At 41.5% G+C, this 18,270-nt stretch overlaps 1 long non-coding RNA gene across 1 annotated transcript; it reads right to left on the reverse strand.

Annotated features, from left to right (window-relative positions):
- Positions 1 to 17,092: 17,092 nt before the first annotated feature.
- On the reverse strand, positions 17,093 to 17,975 carry LOC308163644. The gene is made up of 5 exons (XR_013937623.1): positions 17,913 to 17,975; positions 17,780 to 17,830; positions 17,425 to 17,469; positions 17,277 to 17,341; positions 17,093 to 17,155 (listed from the first exon to the last, which is right to left on the reverse strand). It is a non-coding gene; the product is annotated as an uncharacterized lncRNA (long non-coding RNA).
- Between the last annotated feature and the right edge of the window lie 295 nt (positions 17,976 to 18,270).

The raw sequence follows: 18,270 nt of genomic DNA on the forward strand, positions 1-18,270 counted from the left end.
TGTTATGTTCATATTTTAATAAATGAATATTACTACTGTGGTGATATCCGCAGCAGGCTACAAACCGTCATATTGCCACAATGGCCTAGTGGTATTGACTGCTGCCATAGGATTTATTCGTCATTTTATATCAGTGGTTCGAATCCCTCTTCAGCGGCACTTTTTACTGCATTTCGTTGTCTGAATCTAATCTAAAATCTCATCTAAAAAAGTATTGTAGGCTATAAAATTATGGTGCAGGCTAATTTACAAGAACTGACACGATTACAATGGTGTTTGAAACCTTTGCATGAAATCTTCGGTTAAATGTAAAATAAAATAAAATGAATGACTTAGTCAAGTCTCGAACTCGCAACCTTTGGAACTCGAGTCCGCAGTCTTAACCACTACGCCAACCAGACCGCTGTGATGACGGTAATGCAAGTTGAGACAATTACTTCTTTTTTTTTTTACACTCTTTTCTTTATTGATCTATCGATTTATCTATCACACTTTCAAAATATCAAGTTATCTATCACACAATCAAACTATCTATCGATCGATCACACTTTCAAAATATCAAATTATCTATCACACAATGAAAATATCTATCGATCGATCACACTTTCAAAATATCAAATTATCTATCACACAATCAAAATATATATCGATCGATCACACTTTCAAAATATCAAATTATCTATCTATCACACAGTCAAACTATCTAATCAAACTATCTAATCTATCTATCTCGTGTGAAGTGGGAATTAATATTTCCTAAAAGACACATGAGGAACTTTCGTTCAGGGTTTAGTTTCCGCCTGTGAGCCTTTTTTGACGCACGGATGACTATAGCCTGTGTTTTAGCCTGGTCGGGACCAGGCTAATTATATCTGACTCAGAAGGAGCTCAAACAAGCAGCGAATTATTTGAGCCACATTGATGGCACCGAACGCAAGCTAACATTTTCGAGGCTTAGAACTTTATCGAGGCTTAGAACTTTATCGAGCTTTGTGGAATAGGGCCCAGGTCTCACACATCACACATAGAGATTACAGGGACAGTCTAACCCTAACCCTAACCCTAACCCTAACCTTAACCCTAACCCTAACCTTAACCCTAACCCTAACCCTGACCTTAACCCTAACCCTAACCTTAACCTTAACCCTAACCCTAACCCTAACCTTAACCATAACCCTAACCTTAACCATAACCCTAAATGTGGCCTAACTAATTAATGCAAGTGCAATTCAAAATGGAATAATCCCGAGAGAAGCCCCGACAGGCGCACATAACAGAGAACTTTAGGAGTTGTTTAAACTTGAACTCTGTATTTACACTGTGTTGCCCAGTCAATAAACATGTTTTTCGCCAACCAATCAGGTAGCGGTATTGCCCTGCCTTCCCCATACCATCCTAGGTTTCGCAAATTCGCGTCCGGGTGTAGGCGCGGTATGATGACGTAGTCCGAACCAAATATGGGTCGACATGCGCCCGGGTGAAGCTCGTGTCTGACGCAGCTGGATATACTTACTTGACCAGATCGCTTTTCGACTTTTAGGATCTCAAAATGGCAGAGATACAGCTGTTGAAAGGGTTTATCTCCAAGCGATTAACAGCGGCAGCTTTTGAGATATTCGGGGCGATGGAAAAAACGATGTCAGAGTACCAAGGAGAAGTCTCCCGTTGCAAGGAGGAGAACCACCGTCTACGCACGATGCTAAGCATCCGTGTTCAACCGGAGATAAAGCTACATAGAACAGGTTAGTTTTTATTACACTACTACACTCAAGGCTGCAACTAGCTGCTACTTCGTTGAATGTAAAGCCAAGTTCTCTTTGTGACTGAGGCATATGGGATGCTAGCCGGGCTGAACACCAACATGCCTCTGCGTCCTAAACCCGTTTGAACACGGAAACACCATGGATATGCTGCTAGCTCTCAATGTCAAGCTATGGAGAGTGCTAAGTAGCTAGCGAACTACGTTTTACTTTACAACTGTAAGGAGGCGTTTCAATAGCTATTATTATATCATGTGAGAAACCTTGTATTATTATATAAAGTGAGCAACCTTGTAATGTAGCTGTAGCTAGACACACTGACTTTAATAATGTAGCTGTTCTAGATCGTAGATGGTAAGGCCCAATCCCAACACATCCCTTGCTCCTACAATTTATTTGTGCGTGTTCACGCGTAGGGGTAGGGTGTCCCGGTTCTTGTTAGGATAGAGGGGTAGGGTGAATAGGGCTACATGGCCCTCCAAACTGAGTTGTTTCAGAGGCACACTCAGGGTTCCCACGGGTCCTTGAAATCCTTGAAAGTTTGTCAATTGGAGAGAAAAAAAATCAAGGTCTTAAAGGTTTGGAAAATAGACATGGGTCATTGAAAGTGCTTGAATTCCCCCCCCCCCCCCTCTCTCTCTCTCATTTAAAATAAAATAAAAATAAAATGATATATATATTAAAACATGTTTTACTTAGCTCGTCACCTAGTAGTCTCTGTATTGCTTAACTTTACACATATTTCACAATATATTGTTTTTCTGTGCTGTGGTAGAGAAGGCAAGAGACCATCTAGTGTTCACACATTAAAGCCTCTCTTTTTAATTGTTGTCTGTGAGCAGATGGTTCCTATTAGCCTATATACATTCTCATCTAGATCTGTCTCAAACTATGCTGTGTTGGGTCCTTGAATTTGTTGTTCCTGGACATACTATACATCAGGGGTCCCCAAACTTTTTACTGTGAGGGCCACATCATTTTTCCTTTCTGTGATGGGGGGCCTGGGTTGGTCTCTAACATAAAATAATATGGAACGGAGTGGAATGGAGGCGGTTGCGCAAAGCAATTGTGCGCAGGAGAGCACTGGTGGATGCAAACAAAGTCTAAACAGTTGAATTTTGATGGAATTTATACCTATAGTGATATGTCAATGAAATATAATCAGTTTTACAGTCTGATACTTGAGGGAGGACCCTCATCATACACGGGGGGACCCATGAAGCAGGGCTGTCTGGGGGTCCTTAAACGAGCATCAAACACTTAATTTCTTGCATTCTGGTGAATTTAGATGCAATTTGTGCCCTTTCTGCATCAATTTATGGTGGAAATGTATGTCCAATTATTTGCGAAACAGCGCCCCCGCCACCACGTCGGTGCAATGCCGCAATTGCAGTTAAAAATTACACGTTGTTCAAAGGGCCGGTCCAAGTGTGGGGATGGGCCGTGCTCGGCCCGCGGGCCGTAGTTTGGGGACCCCTGCTATACATGGAACAATCTATAGCCAGAATACATGGAGCTAAAGAAAGGACAATTCAAACATGGACCTCTGCAATACATAGGATAAAAGAGTTGATGGAGTGACTGTGTTTGTAGGCTGTGTTGTATGTGAATGTAACCTGTAGGCTAATTGTTGTATTATTATGATTTTATGATATACCAAATATAGTGTAATGAAGAACTATGGGGGGGGGGGTTACTCATGTGTTTATAGTGGCGGGTGGGTAAGATAAGGAAAAAAGAAAAGAAAAATCAGCACAGACACTTATTTTGTTTGGTGTAATAATGTGAGTTTTTCATGTGTACTGTTTTGCAATAAATAATTGATTACAAAAAAGAAGGTGTGGGAACCCTGCACACTCCATTTACATTTACAGTTTTGCCATTTAGCAGATGGCTTTTTCCAAAGCGACTTACAATCGATACATTTGACTAAGCAAGTGAATAATCAATTCACCAGTTGTTGCAGGAAGAGTAGGCTAATCTAGCTCAGGCCCCTGGCCATTGGCAGTTGTCGTGATAGAAGAAGCAAGCAAGAAATAATAATCATTATTATTATTATTATTATTATTTATTTATTCCCTTTTTCCCCTTAAATAGCCACTGGAGAAACAGTACAAGGGGGAAGTAGAAATCTTAGGAGACACAATATAGGGGGAAGCAGGTGTCTCAGGAGACACAGTGCTGGGGGGTAATAGATGTCTCAGGAGGAGCAGTTAAGGTGTGGAGATGTGACCGGGCAGCGTGACTGCCGTGTTGGCTTAGAGGTGGTGGGGCCGGTCGGCCAACAGAGGTGGAGGAGCGGAGTGAACGGGCTGAAGTTTGGGGGCCTGCAGGTAGGCAGGTAGCCAAACAAAGTTGTTTCAGAGGCACACTCCAAACGGAGTTGTTTCAGAGTTTCGCTCTGAGAGCGCCGGAGCGCACACTGTGGTATGCTCATGTCTGTAGCTAGCTAGCTAACATTACAACATTGTTTTAAGTCTGATTTGTGCATGACAGTCCTGCATTTTGACCTATTTCAATTGCATTTCCCCCCTTTGATGCCTTATGATGCCCAAATCTTTTTTTACTTAGGCCTAAGTTCAGCCGTGAATTTGCTGTACTTGGTACCACTCCTCTGATATCAGTGCAGACTGGCAGGGTAGAAGCACGGCTTGCTAGCCTCCAGAGCACAGCTATTCTGCCACGAAGTGGCCTGGTAATGAAGCATTGTTGTTTATTATTTGATGACTTGTTTGAATGAATGAATGAATGAATGAATGAATGAATGAATGAATGGTCTTTATTGTCATTGCTATAGTACAGGTACCAAACAACGACATTTAGGAGGGGGGGGCTCCCCTGGTGCTAGGAAAGAAAAAAAAACAACAAAAAAACAAGAAGGGAAGGAGCTGGTTTACATAAATAAAGGCTATGTACACTATCCACTATACTATACTGTACAGATAGACGACTAGGGTTGTCATATTGCACATAGTGTTATTGCACATTCATTTAAAGTGTCGCAGTTTGCAGGCTTGAAATGTACATATTTGTGCCTCAGCACTACACCTGATTGTTTCAGTCCAGCAGCTGCCATCAATCCGTCCAGACTGTCCAGGGCCCAGAACCTAGGTCTTTGCTGTGTTCAGGGCCTGGATGGCCCTGGGGTAGAAGCTGTGCTTCAGTCTGTTTGTCCTTGCGGCCATGGTCCTGTACCGCCTTTTCGAGGGCAGCCGGGCAAAGTGTTCGTACCCAGGGTGGGTTGGGTCTCTCGAGATCTTGGAGGCCTTCCTGAGACAGCGTGTGTTGTACAGCTCTTCCAGAGAGGGGAGGGGGGCGCCGGTGATCTTCTGGGCTGTTCTCACGACTCTCTGTAGCGCATTTCTCTCCGCGGTTGTGCAGCTGGAGAACCAGTTGCAGATGCCGTAGGTGAGGATGCTCTCCACTGCGCCGCGGCCCGCGGTAGAAGGCCACCATTATCTCCTGCTTGATGTGTTCCTTCCTGAGGACTCTCAGGAAGTAGAGCCGCTGTTGTGCCTTCTTGATGGTGGCTGCTGTGTTGTTCTTCCAGGACAGGTCATCCTGTATGTGCACCACCAGGAATCGGAGGGCTGAGACTCTCTCCACGCTAGGGCTGTTATGATTATTCGACGTCATCGACGTCATCGATTACGTCAATACGTCGGTTGCCGTAAAATGCGTCGGTTAGTCGTAAAAAACAAGATGGCTGCGACCAGTGCAAACACGGAGGCAGAGCCGGCGGCTAAAAGACTTCGCCCACGATCGTCCAAAGTATGGGAGTACTTTACAAAAAAAGAAACCAATGGCAATGTGGTGGTCTGTAAACTGTGCAAAAATGAATTGGCCTATCACAGCAGTACGACTGCAATGAACGAGCACCTCAAGCGAAAGCATCCTGGAGCGCTTTGTGAAGACAGCCGCAAGCTAGCACCGTAAGTCAGCGTTGTATTTCTGTTCACTTTTCCGTCCGTTTATCAGTGAAAAATGGATAGCTACTAGCTGGCTAGCTACGGTAGCCTTACTAGCCTATTGTTATTGTGGTGCTCGCACCTACTGTACGTTATCTAGCTCGTAGCTCGCATGCTACGTTAGCATCAATTTAGCTAATCATAACATAGCAGCGAGAGTAACGTTAGCTATGTAGCTGGCTAGCTACGGTAGCCTTACTAGCCTATTGTTATTGTGGTGCTCGCACCTACTGTACGTTATCTAGCTCGTAGCTCGCATGCTACGTTAGCATCAATTTAGCTAATCATAACATAGCAGCGAGAGTAAAGTTAGCTAGCTATGTGTTGTGGTGATGGACAGACTTCTAAATGGCCATGTTGGCTAAACATAGCAGTGAGGTGGAAATTAAGGGGCCTACACATGATAAGAAATGTGTGCTTTTTTTATTTTCAGGAAGCAAAGCAGTGTGGAAAACTTTTTCCACAAAAAGAGCACAACTCCATGCACACCCCAGATGGCTGCTCAGCTTTCTAACAGCATCTTACAGATGATCGTCAAGGACATGAGACCTGTTGCTATTGTGGAGGGTCAAGGCTTTCGTGAGATGATCAACACATTTGAAGTTAACTTTTATATTTTATAATATTATATTTTATGTTGAGATTGTTATTGTTAAAGATTGTTACTGAGAGTATACGGTATTCCGGTTAGAATTTCACTTTTTTACAGAATTTACTGCATTCCTTGCACTTTTCCTTTTACTTGAAATTAACTTTTATATTTTATAATATTATATTTTATGTTGGACTGTAAGAAAGAGGGGATCTTTTTTTATTGTGTGGAATATTGCCCTGCAGTGCAAGAATAATTGAATAAAATACTGAAATGTTGATAAGAGAAGTTTTTGACATTTATTTGGGGAAAATTAAGTGATCCATTAATCGAACAGCAAAAAAATAATCGTTAGACTAATCGTTAAATTAGTCGTTAGACTAACCGGCTAATCGACAAAATAATCGTTAGATTAATCGTTAGAAAAATAGTCGTTTGGGACAGCCCTACTCCACGCTCTCTCCGTCGATGAGCAGGGGCTGGACCTCAGACTTTTTCCTCCTGAAGTCCACGATGATTTCCTGGGTCTTTGACTTGTTCAGCAGCAGGTTGTTAACCTTGCACAGCTTGCTCAGTTGCTCTACCTCATCCCTGTACGCCGCCTCGTCCCCCCCCCGAGATGCAGCCCACCACGGTGGTGTCGTTTGATTTGATGGATTGATAGCGTGAAACTTAAGTTGTGAACGAATTATGAGCGTCCATGCTTTTCTATGATGCTACTGATGACGTATCAGGGTCTTGAAGGGTTATTTCATAAGGGAAGACTATAAGAAGACTATAAGGGAAGACTATAAGACTAAGATAAGGGAACCACTACCCCTTGTAACTCTGTTCTGAGGGGCAAGCCGAAAAGCTAGTGGCACTAATCAACTCGGCCGTGGTTACGATTAGTGTTGTTCCGATACCATTTTTTGATCCCGATACCGATACCTGACCGTGCAGTACTTGCCGATACCGAGTACCGATCCGATACCACGGCGTTTGAAAAAACAAAACAAAAAAACATGTTTTTTGAGCCGCATACTCACCGCATGTAAAATTATTGCTAACACTTAGTCTGGCACTGCTCAAAACCTTTGTAAAACAGGAAAAAATACCAACAGAGAGTGAATGCTATAGAACTTTTTTTTATTGTCTACCTGGTATGGTGACAAGAAAATCAACCCCTTATAAAACCTGAAATGTGGCTCTCACAGATGCCAATCAGTGCAATATCCATTTAAGATATAAAACAGTCGTAGTAGTAGTGCAACAGCAAGTGAACATTTACAAACAAAATAACTTTAAGATATAAAACAGTCGTAGTAGTAGTGCAACAGCAAGTAAACAATTACAAACAAAATAACTTTAAGATATAAAACAGTCGTAGTAGTAGTGCAACAGCAAGTGAACATTTACAAACAAAATAACTTTAAGATATAAAACAGTCGTAGTAGTAGTGCAACAGCAAGTAAACATTTACAAACAAAATAACTTTAAGATATAAAACCGTACAAGTAGTGCAACAGCAAGTAAACATTTACAAACAAAATAAGGCCCATTTGAGACTAACGATGAGATGTAGGCCTACCTGAGGGAATAATAATATTTTAGAAGTGCAGCCTGAATTTGGTAAAATAAATAAAAGGATATTTTAAATGTTAGGAAATGTTATCACAAATGTAAACAAACTCCACTTTAAAAAACAAAAACAAAAGAGCTGGAGCAAAATAAAGTGCACTGCACATTAGTGCAGACATGTCACATAGCAGCACTCAGTCCTCCAAATTAAAATCCTTAGGCTTCAAGTTCAAATACATAGGCAGGTTCTTCTTTAAGAAGATGAGCATTTCTACTCTCTCTCCTAGCAGCCTGTTCCTCTTTTCATCCAGTATGTTGGAAGCTGTGCTGAACAGTCTCTCACTATCTACACTAGTAGAGGGAGCACAGAGAAACACTGCAGCAGTAGCAGCCAGGGTGGGGAACCGTTCCTTATTCTTTCACTGTCTGATATCACGTTTTCTGCGCTAGGCGTGGAATAATTACAACTATTCCACTCGACAGATTTGTGTGAGAGGGCTTTCTGTCATTGAGAAATAATTCCACCAAAAAAACGCTACTGTGTTTTCGAAATCTCTTCGAAATGCCTCAGTAATAATAATAATTCATTATATTTGTATAGAGCTTTTCCGAGGCTCAAAGACCCAGACAAAATGGGAAAAACAGGAAAGTGCTGCTGTGTCCCTTGTTGTATGAATAGATCCCAGTCTAAAATACGATTGAACTGTCATTCTACCGCTGTAGTACACTGGTACTCTGGTGCTTTAGTACACTGGTACTCTGGTGCTTTAGTACACTGGTACTCTGGTGCTTTAGTACACTGGTACTCTGGTGCTTTAGTACACTGGTACTCTGGTGCTTTAGTACACTGGTACTCTGGTGCTTTAGTACACTGGTACTCTGGTGCTGTAGTACACTGGTACTCTGGTGCTGTAGTACACTGGTACTCTGGTGCAGGGAAGTTCTGGTTTGGACCCGGAAATTGCTAAACGTCACAGTTGACGTCAGACTTAACAACCGAATACTAACAACAAGCAAGACTAACTATGTTACCAATACTAAAACAGAGCTAACTAACTAGCTCATATCTGTACCTCTAACTACCGTACTTGCCATACTGTATCCATCAGTATCACTCATGTTTTTATATCATGTTCTTATATCACTATTCTCACTTTTGGTTGGTGCTAAACTGCATTTCGTTGTCTGGTACTCTGGTACTCAAAATAGTAAAAAAATACCACCGCTTATCCGTGATCAGACTTAGCTGAGGTGCTGGAACTGAAGAGAATCAAATAGAGTGAAAAAAGCAGCATCCACACACTTAAATCTGTGCAGAAATCATTATTTTATTGCAAGCTTCCGGTCATAGACCTTCTTCAGGCATAAAGCAGTGACTGAAGTGAATGCAGTAGTACAAAGGGTTCAAACAACATCACCTGATTAGCTAATGCACAGCGCCTGTCGTACTCAGCAATGACAATAAAGTTTAATCTAATCTAACCGACTGTTCTTTTTGTTGTTGTTTTTTCCAGAGGATTCCGAGGCTGTGTTGGCCATTCTTCCCCCAGAAGCCCCTGTGGCCCCTCCCCCAGCAGCAGCTCTGGGCAGCGCCAAGCAGAAGCGGTCCCGCCACGCCTCCTTCAGCGTGGTGCCCACCTCCGCCGCCAGCCAGCGCCGGGTTAACTCCGCCGCCGCAGACTTCCTGTCCAGCAACGGTGAGACTGTCTGATATCACGTTTTCTGCGCTAGGCGTGGAATAATTACAACTATTCCACTCGACAGATTTAAATAAAAATGAATAAAATGTTGTTGTTCCTAGTAACACAAGCACATTTATTCAATTCAAAGCTTCACACACCAAATCCACGGTGTCATTATCACTCTGCCTGCTATACATTTATTGTCCACTTGATGGCGCAGTAGAGCAAATGAAGCAACATGAAGCTTCGGTCCAAGTGTGACGCAATTTGATGGAAAGCTTCAACAGTTCAAGAAGCTTCATCTCGCCATCACTAGTTTTTTCCATCGCCCCGAATATCTCAAAAGCTGCCGCTGTTAATCGCTTGGAGATAAACCCTTTCAACAGCTGTATCTCTGCCATTTTGAGATCCTAAAAGTCGAAAAGCGATCTGGTCAAGTAAGTATATCCAGCTGCGTCAGACACGAGCTTCACCCGGGCGCATGTCGACCCATATTTGGTTCGGACTACGTCATCATACCGCGCCTACACCCGGACGCGAATTTGCGAAACCTAGGATGGTATGGGGAAGGCAGGGCAATACCGCTACCTGATTGGTTGGCGAAAAACATGTTTATTGACTGGGCAACACAGTGTAAATACAGAGTTCAAGTTTAAACAACTCCTAAAGTTCTCTGTTATGTGCGCCTGTCAGGGCTTCTCTCGGGATTATTCCATTTTGAATTGCACTTGCATTAATTAGTTAGGCCACATTTAGGGTTAGGGTTAAGGTTAGGGTTATGGTTAAGGTTAGGGTTAGGGTTAGGGTTAAGGTTAAGGTTAGGGTTAGGGTTAAGGTCAGGGTTAGGGTTAGGGTTAAGGTTAGGGTTAGGGTTAAGGTTAGGGTTAGGGTTAGGGTTAGACTGTCCCTGTAATCTCTATGTGTGATGTGTGAGACCTGGGCCCTATTCCACAAAGCTCGATAAAGTTCTAAGCCTCGATAAAGTTCTAAGCCTCGAAAATGTTAGCTTGCGTTCGGTGCCATCAATGTGGCTCAAATAATTCGCTGCTTGTTTGAGCTCCTTCTGAGTCAGATATAATTAGCCTGGTCCCGACCAGGCTAAAACACAGGCTATAGTCATCCGTGCGTCAAAAAAGGCTCACAGGCGGAAACTAAACCCTGAACGAAAGTTCCTCATGTGTCTTTTAGGAAATATTAATTCCCACTTCACACGAGATAGATAGATTAGATAGTTTGATTAGATAGTTTGACTGTGTGATAGATAGATAATTTGATATTTTGAAAGTGTGATCGATCGATATATATTTTGATTGTGTGATAGATAATTTGATATTTTGAAAGTGTGATCGATCGATAGATATTTTGATTGTGTGATAGATAATTTGATATTTTGAAAGTGTGATCGATCGATAGATAGTTTGATTGTGTGATAGATAACTTGATATTTTGAAAGTGTGATAGATAAATCGATAGATCAATAAAGAAAAGAGTGTAAAAAAAAAAAGAAGTAATTGTCTCAACTTGCATTACCGTCATCACAGCGGTCTGGTTGGCGTAGTGGTTAAGACTGCGGACTCGAGTTCCAAAGGTTGCGAGTTCGAGACTTGACTAAGTCATTCATTTTATTTTATTTTACATTTAACCGAAGATTTCATGCAAAGGTTTCAAACACCATTGTAATCGTGTCAGTTCTTGTAAATTAGCCTGCACCATAATTTTATAGCCTACAATACTTTTTTAGATGAGATTTTAGATTAGATTCAGACAACGAAATGCAGTAAAAAGTGCCGCTGAAGAGGGATTCGAACCACTGATATAAAATGACGAATAAATGCTATGGCAGCAGTCAATACCACTAGGCCATTGTGGCAATATGACGGTTTGTAGCCTGCTGCGGATATCACCACAGTAGTAATATTCATTTATTAAAATATGAACATATAACAATAACTGGGGCTAGTATGACCTACGCATTTAATCGGTCAGCAATTTCTTGCCAAACCATTTCCCTCGCCTTGTTAATTGCGGCAGTATTGCACTATTTTACATCTTATTTTTCCGTCTTCATAAAAATCAATAATTCGGAATGCTGCGCAAATGTAGTACCCCTGCAGAGTGGAGTATCTTCATTTCGACAGATCGACACTTCAGGGCTTTTTATGTCTGCGTGCACGCGCCCATATCGAAGATTTGTAAGCCTGTCTTCTGTGAACACTGATGACACAAGGCTGATCCTCATTCGAGGAATCACCTGAGGCTTGAATACCAATCTCGAGGTCCCTGAGCGCCGCATTTAATTATAGCGCCGCTATATTAAGCCACCTTTAGTGGAATATGGCCCAGGCTGTTTATTCTGATAATAACCAGCTTGTTAACATTCAATTTGTCACATTGTATACCCACAAATACATTTCAGAACTTTAGGAGTTGTTTAAACTTGAACTCTGTATTTACACTGTGTTGCCCAGTCAATAAACATGTTTTTCGCCAACCAATCAGGTAGCGGTATTGCCCTGCCTTCCCCATACCATCCTAGGTTTCGCAAATTCGCCACCCGGATGCATGTCGACCCATTTGGTTCGGACTACGTCACCGCCTTACTACGGTAGCAGAGGAAGATTTCAAGTTCGTATTTCAAGTATGAGATAGATGCATTTTTGTATTTCAAGTACTTATGGATATGACCGATCGTAATTATGGATATTTTGATATGAGATAGATCATTTATGAGATAGATAATTTTCGTATGTCAAGTATTTATGGATATGACAGATAATTTTCGTCCTATTCACTTAATGCTTTTCAAACAAACCAAATAAACACATTTCCAGCAATGGATTCTACAGTTAGGCCCATATATATTTGGTCACAGACAGCATTTGTGTTATTTTAGCTGTTTACCAAAACATCTTAGTTACAGTCATACACAAGTTACAGTCATATAATGAATATGAATGAATGAATGAATATTTATTTCGAACATGATTTTTAAAAAAAACTAATAACTAATATGTAGAGTACACTCCTATCAATTGTTCGAAAAGGAGTAGGAATAAGCCTAGGCTTATCCTGTCCTACCCCTGTTTATACTTAACAATTATGCTTACATTATATAATCCAATTAATTAATACATATATTTCAGTATCATCCGTTCTAATACTTTTTCATTCTTAATATTGATACAACACAAAATAAATAAATAAACATAATTGTCCATTCTTAATACTGAAACAAGTAAATAATACACTAAATAAATAAATAACAAACATCAGTATCCACAATGTAAAAAAGACAGAAAACCACACCTTAGTTTCCAGAAGATTAACAACCTTCCCTTTCCTCATTTTGGTATTTAACAAAAAATATTTTTCTTTTTTCGAATAGAGCAATATTTCTGCTTTCCTTCATATTTTCCTCTAGTCCATTCCATATGGTAACTCTGTAGAATGATATGCACCTGCTCCTGAGATGGGTGTGAGCATAACCCTTGTTAAAGTTGTGGTTACCTCTCAAATGATATCCCTTATCCCTCTCTATAAATCATGTGTTAATGTTACCTGGGAGTTCTTGAGTCTTTGCTTTATACATTAACTGTGCCAATTTAAATTTGAATGAGTCCATGAGCTTTAAGGCATTTGACATTAGGAACAAGTTATTTGTGTGATCACGATATCCGACCTTATGTACAATTCTCATAGCTTTTTTGAATGAATGAATGAATGGACTTTATTGTCATTGCTACAGTACAGGTACCAAACAACGAAATTTAGGAGGGGTGGCTCCCCTGGTGTTAGGAAAAGGAAAAAATAAATTAAAAAAAACTTTAAAAAAAAATCGCAAGAAGGGAAGGAGCTGGTTTACATAAATAAAGGCTATGTACACAATCCACTGTACTATACTGTACAGATAGACGACTAGGGTTGTCATATTGCACAATAGTATTGTTTCACGTTATTTAAAGTGTCACAGTTTGCAGGCTTGAAATGTACATGTTTGTGCCTCAGCACTACACCTGATTTTTTCAGTCCAGCAGCTGCCATACAATCCGTCCAGACTGTCCAGGGCCCAGAACTTAGGTCTTTGCTGTGTTCAGGGCCTGGACGGCCCTGTGGTAGAAGCTGTTCTTCAGTCTGTTAGTCTTAGCGGCCAGGGTCCTGAACCACCTTTTCGAGGGCAGCCTGGTAAAGTGTACGTACCCAGGGTGGGTCGGGTCCCTGGAGATCTTGGAGGCCTTCCTGAGACAGCGTGTGTTGTACAGCTCTTCCAGAGAGGGGAGGGGGGCGCCGGTGATCTTCTGTGCTGTTCTCACGACTCTCTGTAGCGCATTTCTCTCCGCTGTTGTGCAGCTGGAGAACCAGTTGCAGATGCCGTAGGTGAGGATGCTCTCCACTGCGCCGCGGTAAAAGGTCACCAGTATCTCCTGCTTGCTGTGTTCCTTCCTGAGGCATCTCAGGGTGTATAGCCGCTGTTGTGCCCTCTTGATGGTGCCTTTTGTGTTGTCCTTCCAGGTCAGGTCATCCCGCATGTGCGTCCCCAGGAATCGGATGGTTGAGACTGTAGTGTAATCAATGGGTTTTAAGTGCTTTTATATGCATTTCCCCATATCTCCACACAGTAACTCAAATAGGGTAAGACAAGACAACAATATAGAGTATACAACATCCTCTGTTCCAGAATATGTTTTGCGCTGCACAATACTGCAATACTCCTTGATACTTTGGATCTAACGTATCTTATATGCGATTTCCAACAGAATTTACTGTCTAACAAGAACACCTGGCGCTGGGACTTGGAGACAGACATCACACAGAGTGGACTAACATGGAAACAGCTGGAAAGCAAAGCACAGGACAGAGGACCCTGGCGAACTGTTGTCGACGGCCTATGCTCCTCCAAAAGGAGCGATAGGCGTAAGTAAGTAAGTAACCATAAAAGAAAGACTTCACACAAGCAAATACAGAGGGCTCACCACAAGGTGCAAGCCATTCATAAGCCTCAAGAATAGAAAGGCCAGATTAGACTTTGACAAAAAACATCTAAAAAAGCCAGCGCTGTTCTGGAACAGCATTCTTTGGACCGATGGAACTAAGATCAACCTGTACCAGAATGATGGGAAGAAAAAAGTATGGAGAAGGCTTGGAACGGCTCATGATCCGACGCATACCACATCATCTGTGAAAAAACGTGGAGGCAGTGTGATGACATGGACATGCATGGCTTCCAATGGCACTGGGTCACTAGTGTTTATTGATGATGTGACAGAAGACAGAAGCAGACAGATGAATTGTGTCCGCTATCCGTGTTTAGGGATATTCTGTCTGCTCAGATTCAGACAAATTCAGCAAAGTTGATTGGATGGTGCTTCACAATACAGATGGACAATGACCCAAAACATAGTGTGTAAGCAACCCAGGACTTTTTTAAGGCAAAGAAGTGGAATATTCTGCAATGGCCAGAGTCAATCACCTGATCTCAACCCAATCAAGCATGCATTTCACTTGCTGGAGACAAAACCAAAGGCAGAAAGACCCACGAATAAACAACAACTGAAGACTGCTGCAGTAAAGGCCTGACAAAGCATCACAAAGGAGGAAACCCAGCATTTGGTGATGTCCATGTGTTCCAGACTTCAGGCAGTCATTGCCTGCAAAGGATTCTCGACAAAGTATTAAAAATGAACATTTTATTTATGATTATGTTAATTTGTCCAATTACTTTTGAGCTCCTGAAAATAGGGGACTGTGTATAAAAATGTTTGCAATTCCTAAACGTTTCATACAATATTTTTGTTCAACCCCTTGAATTAAAGCTGAAAGTATGCACTTCAATTACATCTTGATTGTTTCATTTCAAATCCTTTGTGGTGGCATACAGAGCCCAAATTATGGAAATTGTGTCACTGTCCAAATACTTCCAGACCTAACTGTATATAAATAAATGAATGTCAATGACCCCAGGTGTGGGACTTTATTAGGTCAAACAGGTTTGAGGGGTCAGGCAAAGGACTTGGTGGAGTCAGGCAAGGGTCAGGCGATCGTTTATCATCGTTGTAATCCATGGAGCAGGGCAGGAACCGTGGTGCAAGGTAATGGGCTGGAGGTGTCCATGGTGCCGAGTGCCCACTGATGAGCTAAATAAAACATTCTATTTCTGATGAGTCAACAGCACTAGGGCTCCTTCACAAAACCCTTACTGGAATCTTCATACACTCTGTGAATTAGTCTTTACTTTCTGATGAGTCAATGTAGATAGCATATATTTAGAATATGTAAAATGCAAACACCAGAAATGCAAGAAAGTTTATGAGGTATACCAAATGGAATTAATAACAAGTGTTACAACCCTTCTGTCTAGAGTAAAATAAGGGCCTAACAGGGTAGAGTGCAGAATGTACAGGTGTGTTGCAACACAAATGCCCAAAAAAGTGTACAAGGGATCAAATTAATTCAAGTTTTATTTGTATCTCACCATTATATGGTCGAACATTTGAGCAAAGAACAGAAAAGGAAGCTGAAAGACCATAGAGACAATGTTGAAAGAGCACTTGATGTCTTGATTGAAGCGCATTGAGTCGCATCTTGTGAGATGCGCTATAGCTGCTTCTCACTGTTGAGACAAAATGTTATAAAGAAGTGATTAATAAATAATTTAAGAAACTCACATTCATCAGTGGTTGCAAACTGTCATGGAAATTGTATTAGCACTCTCCTCATGTTTCCAGCTTACCTCAAGTCATACTGTGGTCCACATGTATACATTTCCATGGCTTTCTCATTGGAAACACAGTTTACAGCTGCAATGGCGTGGACTGTTGCCTGTGTCATGAAGTGATTAAAGCCACACGTTTACCAGTTATAGTAAAATGTAGATGATTTACACTAATGTCACCATTGGAGGGGCTACACAACCAAATTTGTTCTGGTTTCCTGCCGGGCGAGATTACAGGCCTGCCCTTACAATGGCAGCAAATGACCACATCTATAGCAACTTCAGTTTGTTTCTGTCTGTTTGTTTTCTAAACACAAAGCCCTGCAACTGGAAACATCCAATGAGGCAAAGATTCACTATCCAGGCTTCTGACATCTTTGTCCATGGTAACATCACTTTCCTAAATGGATACACACATAAGCATGACTATGTGTACAGCTGTGAATGGTGGATAGTATGTTTGTATGCAATAAACTTCATTCACACTAACCAATTCTTTAGGAGGAAAGCTGTAAGGCCTCTTGAAGTACGCGTGGTCCTCGTCAGTGTCCAGTGGCATCTGTACAGAGTCCACCATTATTGCCAGTATGTTTTATATGAAAGGGTTAACTACTTCAAAAAGAGATCCAGGCTGGATTCAGAATGACACAGTACCACTAAACATATTGCATGTGCCATAAAGTTGCATGGAGTATGTGTTTTAGGAGCAGTAGCCCATTCAGAAACAGGCACACGGTCATAGATACTTAGTGAGAGATGCACTGACCATGGTGTTGCTTGCATGCCTCCTTTTAAGACTTGAATAGGTCCTGAATACAGGTGGGGCACTGTCGTGAAGGGTCGCTCTGCCTTCCTCACTAAAGTGAGCAAACTTCCTTCCAAATCTGAAATTAACACACATTCTCTTCACCGGAAGGTTGAATTGTAGGGCCAGGTGTTACCCCAAAATCCTCTTGATAATAAATGTACAAATACAATTATTATTTTTGTAGCACTGCAGCATACCCTTCCAGCCCAAGGTTTTCCACCAGGACAATACACCACCACCTTCTCAGGAGAGACATGTCATCCTAAAGAAAGAGCAGTTACTCAATTTGCATTCAAAGTCTTATAGCATATTGATATAATGGGTTCTTGTTTTCTTAATACTTACAATGCTGAAGTCAAAGGTAGCCTCCATGGCGAAATACCAGGCATACTGTAATGAGAAAAGACACAAAGACAAGATTACCATGTGACAGCTTATAACTCAGTGAGAAGGTAGTCACACACATCCAATGAAATGTACATGGCTGATAACTCCATAGGAAAGTGATACGAGAGGTCTGCACACATGAATGTTCCTTAATACCTTTTATTGCACAGCTTTTTATTTGCAAATGCACAAACAGAATGTTGGTCAGGTCTAAGTGGTGGTCAGTCATTGTTACATACATTTACACATTTTTTGATGGTTTTAAGGAACAATCAAGTGTGCCATATCACTTGGTGGCATTACCATAACTCACCATTATCATGAAGACACCACAGTCATTGCCACTGGTCTGCCTCGGAAGCCCCTGTACGAAGAAAAGTTACAGTTAGAGAATAGTAGGTAATTATGACTATAGCTATAATATGATAGTAACATTCAAACAATACCTCCAAATCCAGACCAGTCTTCTCTGTCCAGGATCCCGCAACAATTTTCTCAGCAACACCCCTGGGCAACCAAGAACAAAACTAAGTCAAACAAAGAAGTACACACCTCCTACAGGAGAGAAAAAAGGAACAACATTCGTACCACTGCTGCTTCAGAACCACTTCACACCATGCAAGTCGGTCGATCATGCTTATTTGCAAAAGTTAAATGAGGAGGATTTCTCTGTGTCTCTCTTTCGTTGTGTTGGAAATGTGTCATCATAGGCAGGTCAGGAGACCGCCAGGCAGGTCAGGGGAACGTGACTGCCAGAGCAAAAAATATTTGGGGCAACCTTAATAGTGTTCTGTAGGCTTCAGA

This window comes from Nansenia antarctica (assembly GCF_963989245.1).
Source record: "Nansenia antarctica genome assembly, chromosome: 8".
Lineage (NCBI taxonomy): Eukaryota > Metazoa > Chordata > Actinopteri > Argentiniformes > Microstomatidae > Nansenia > Nansenia antarctica.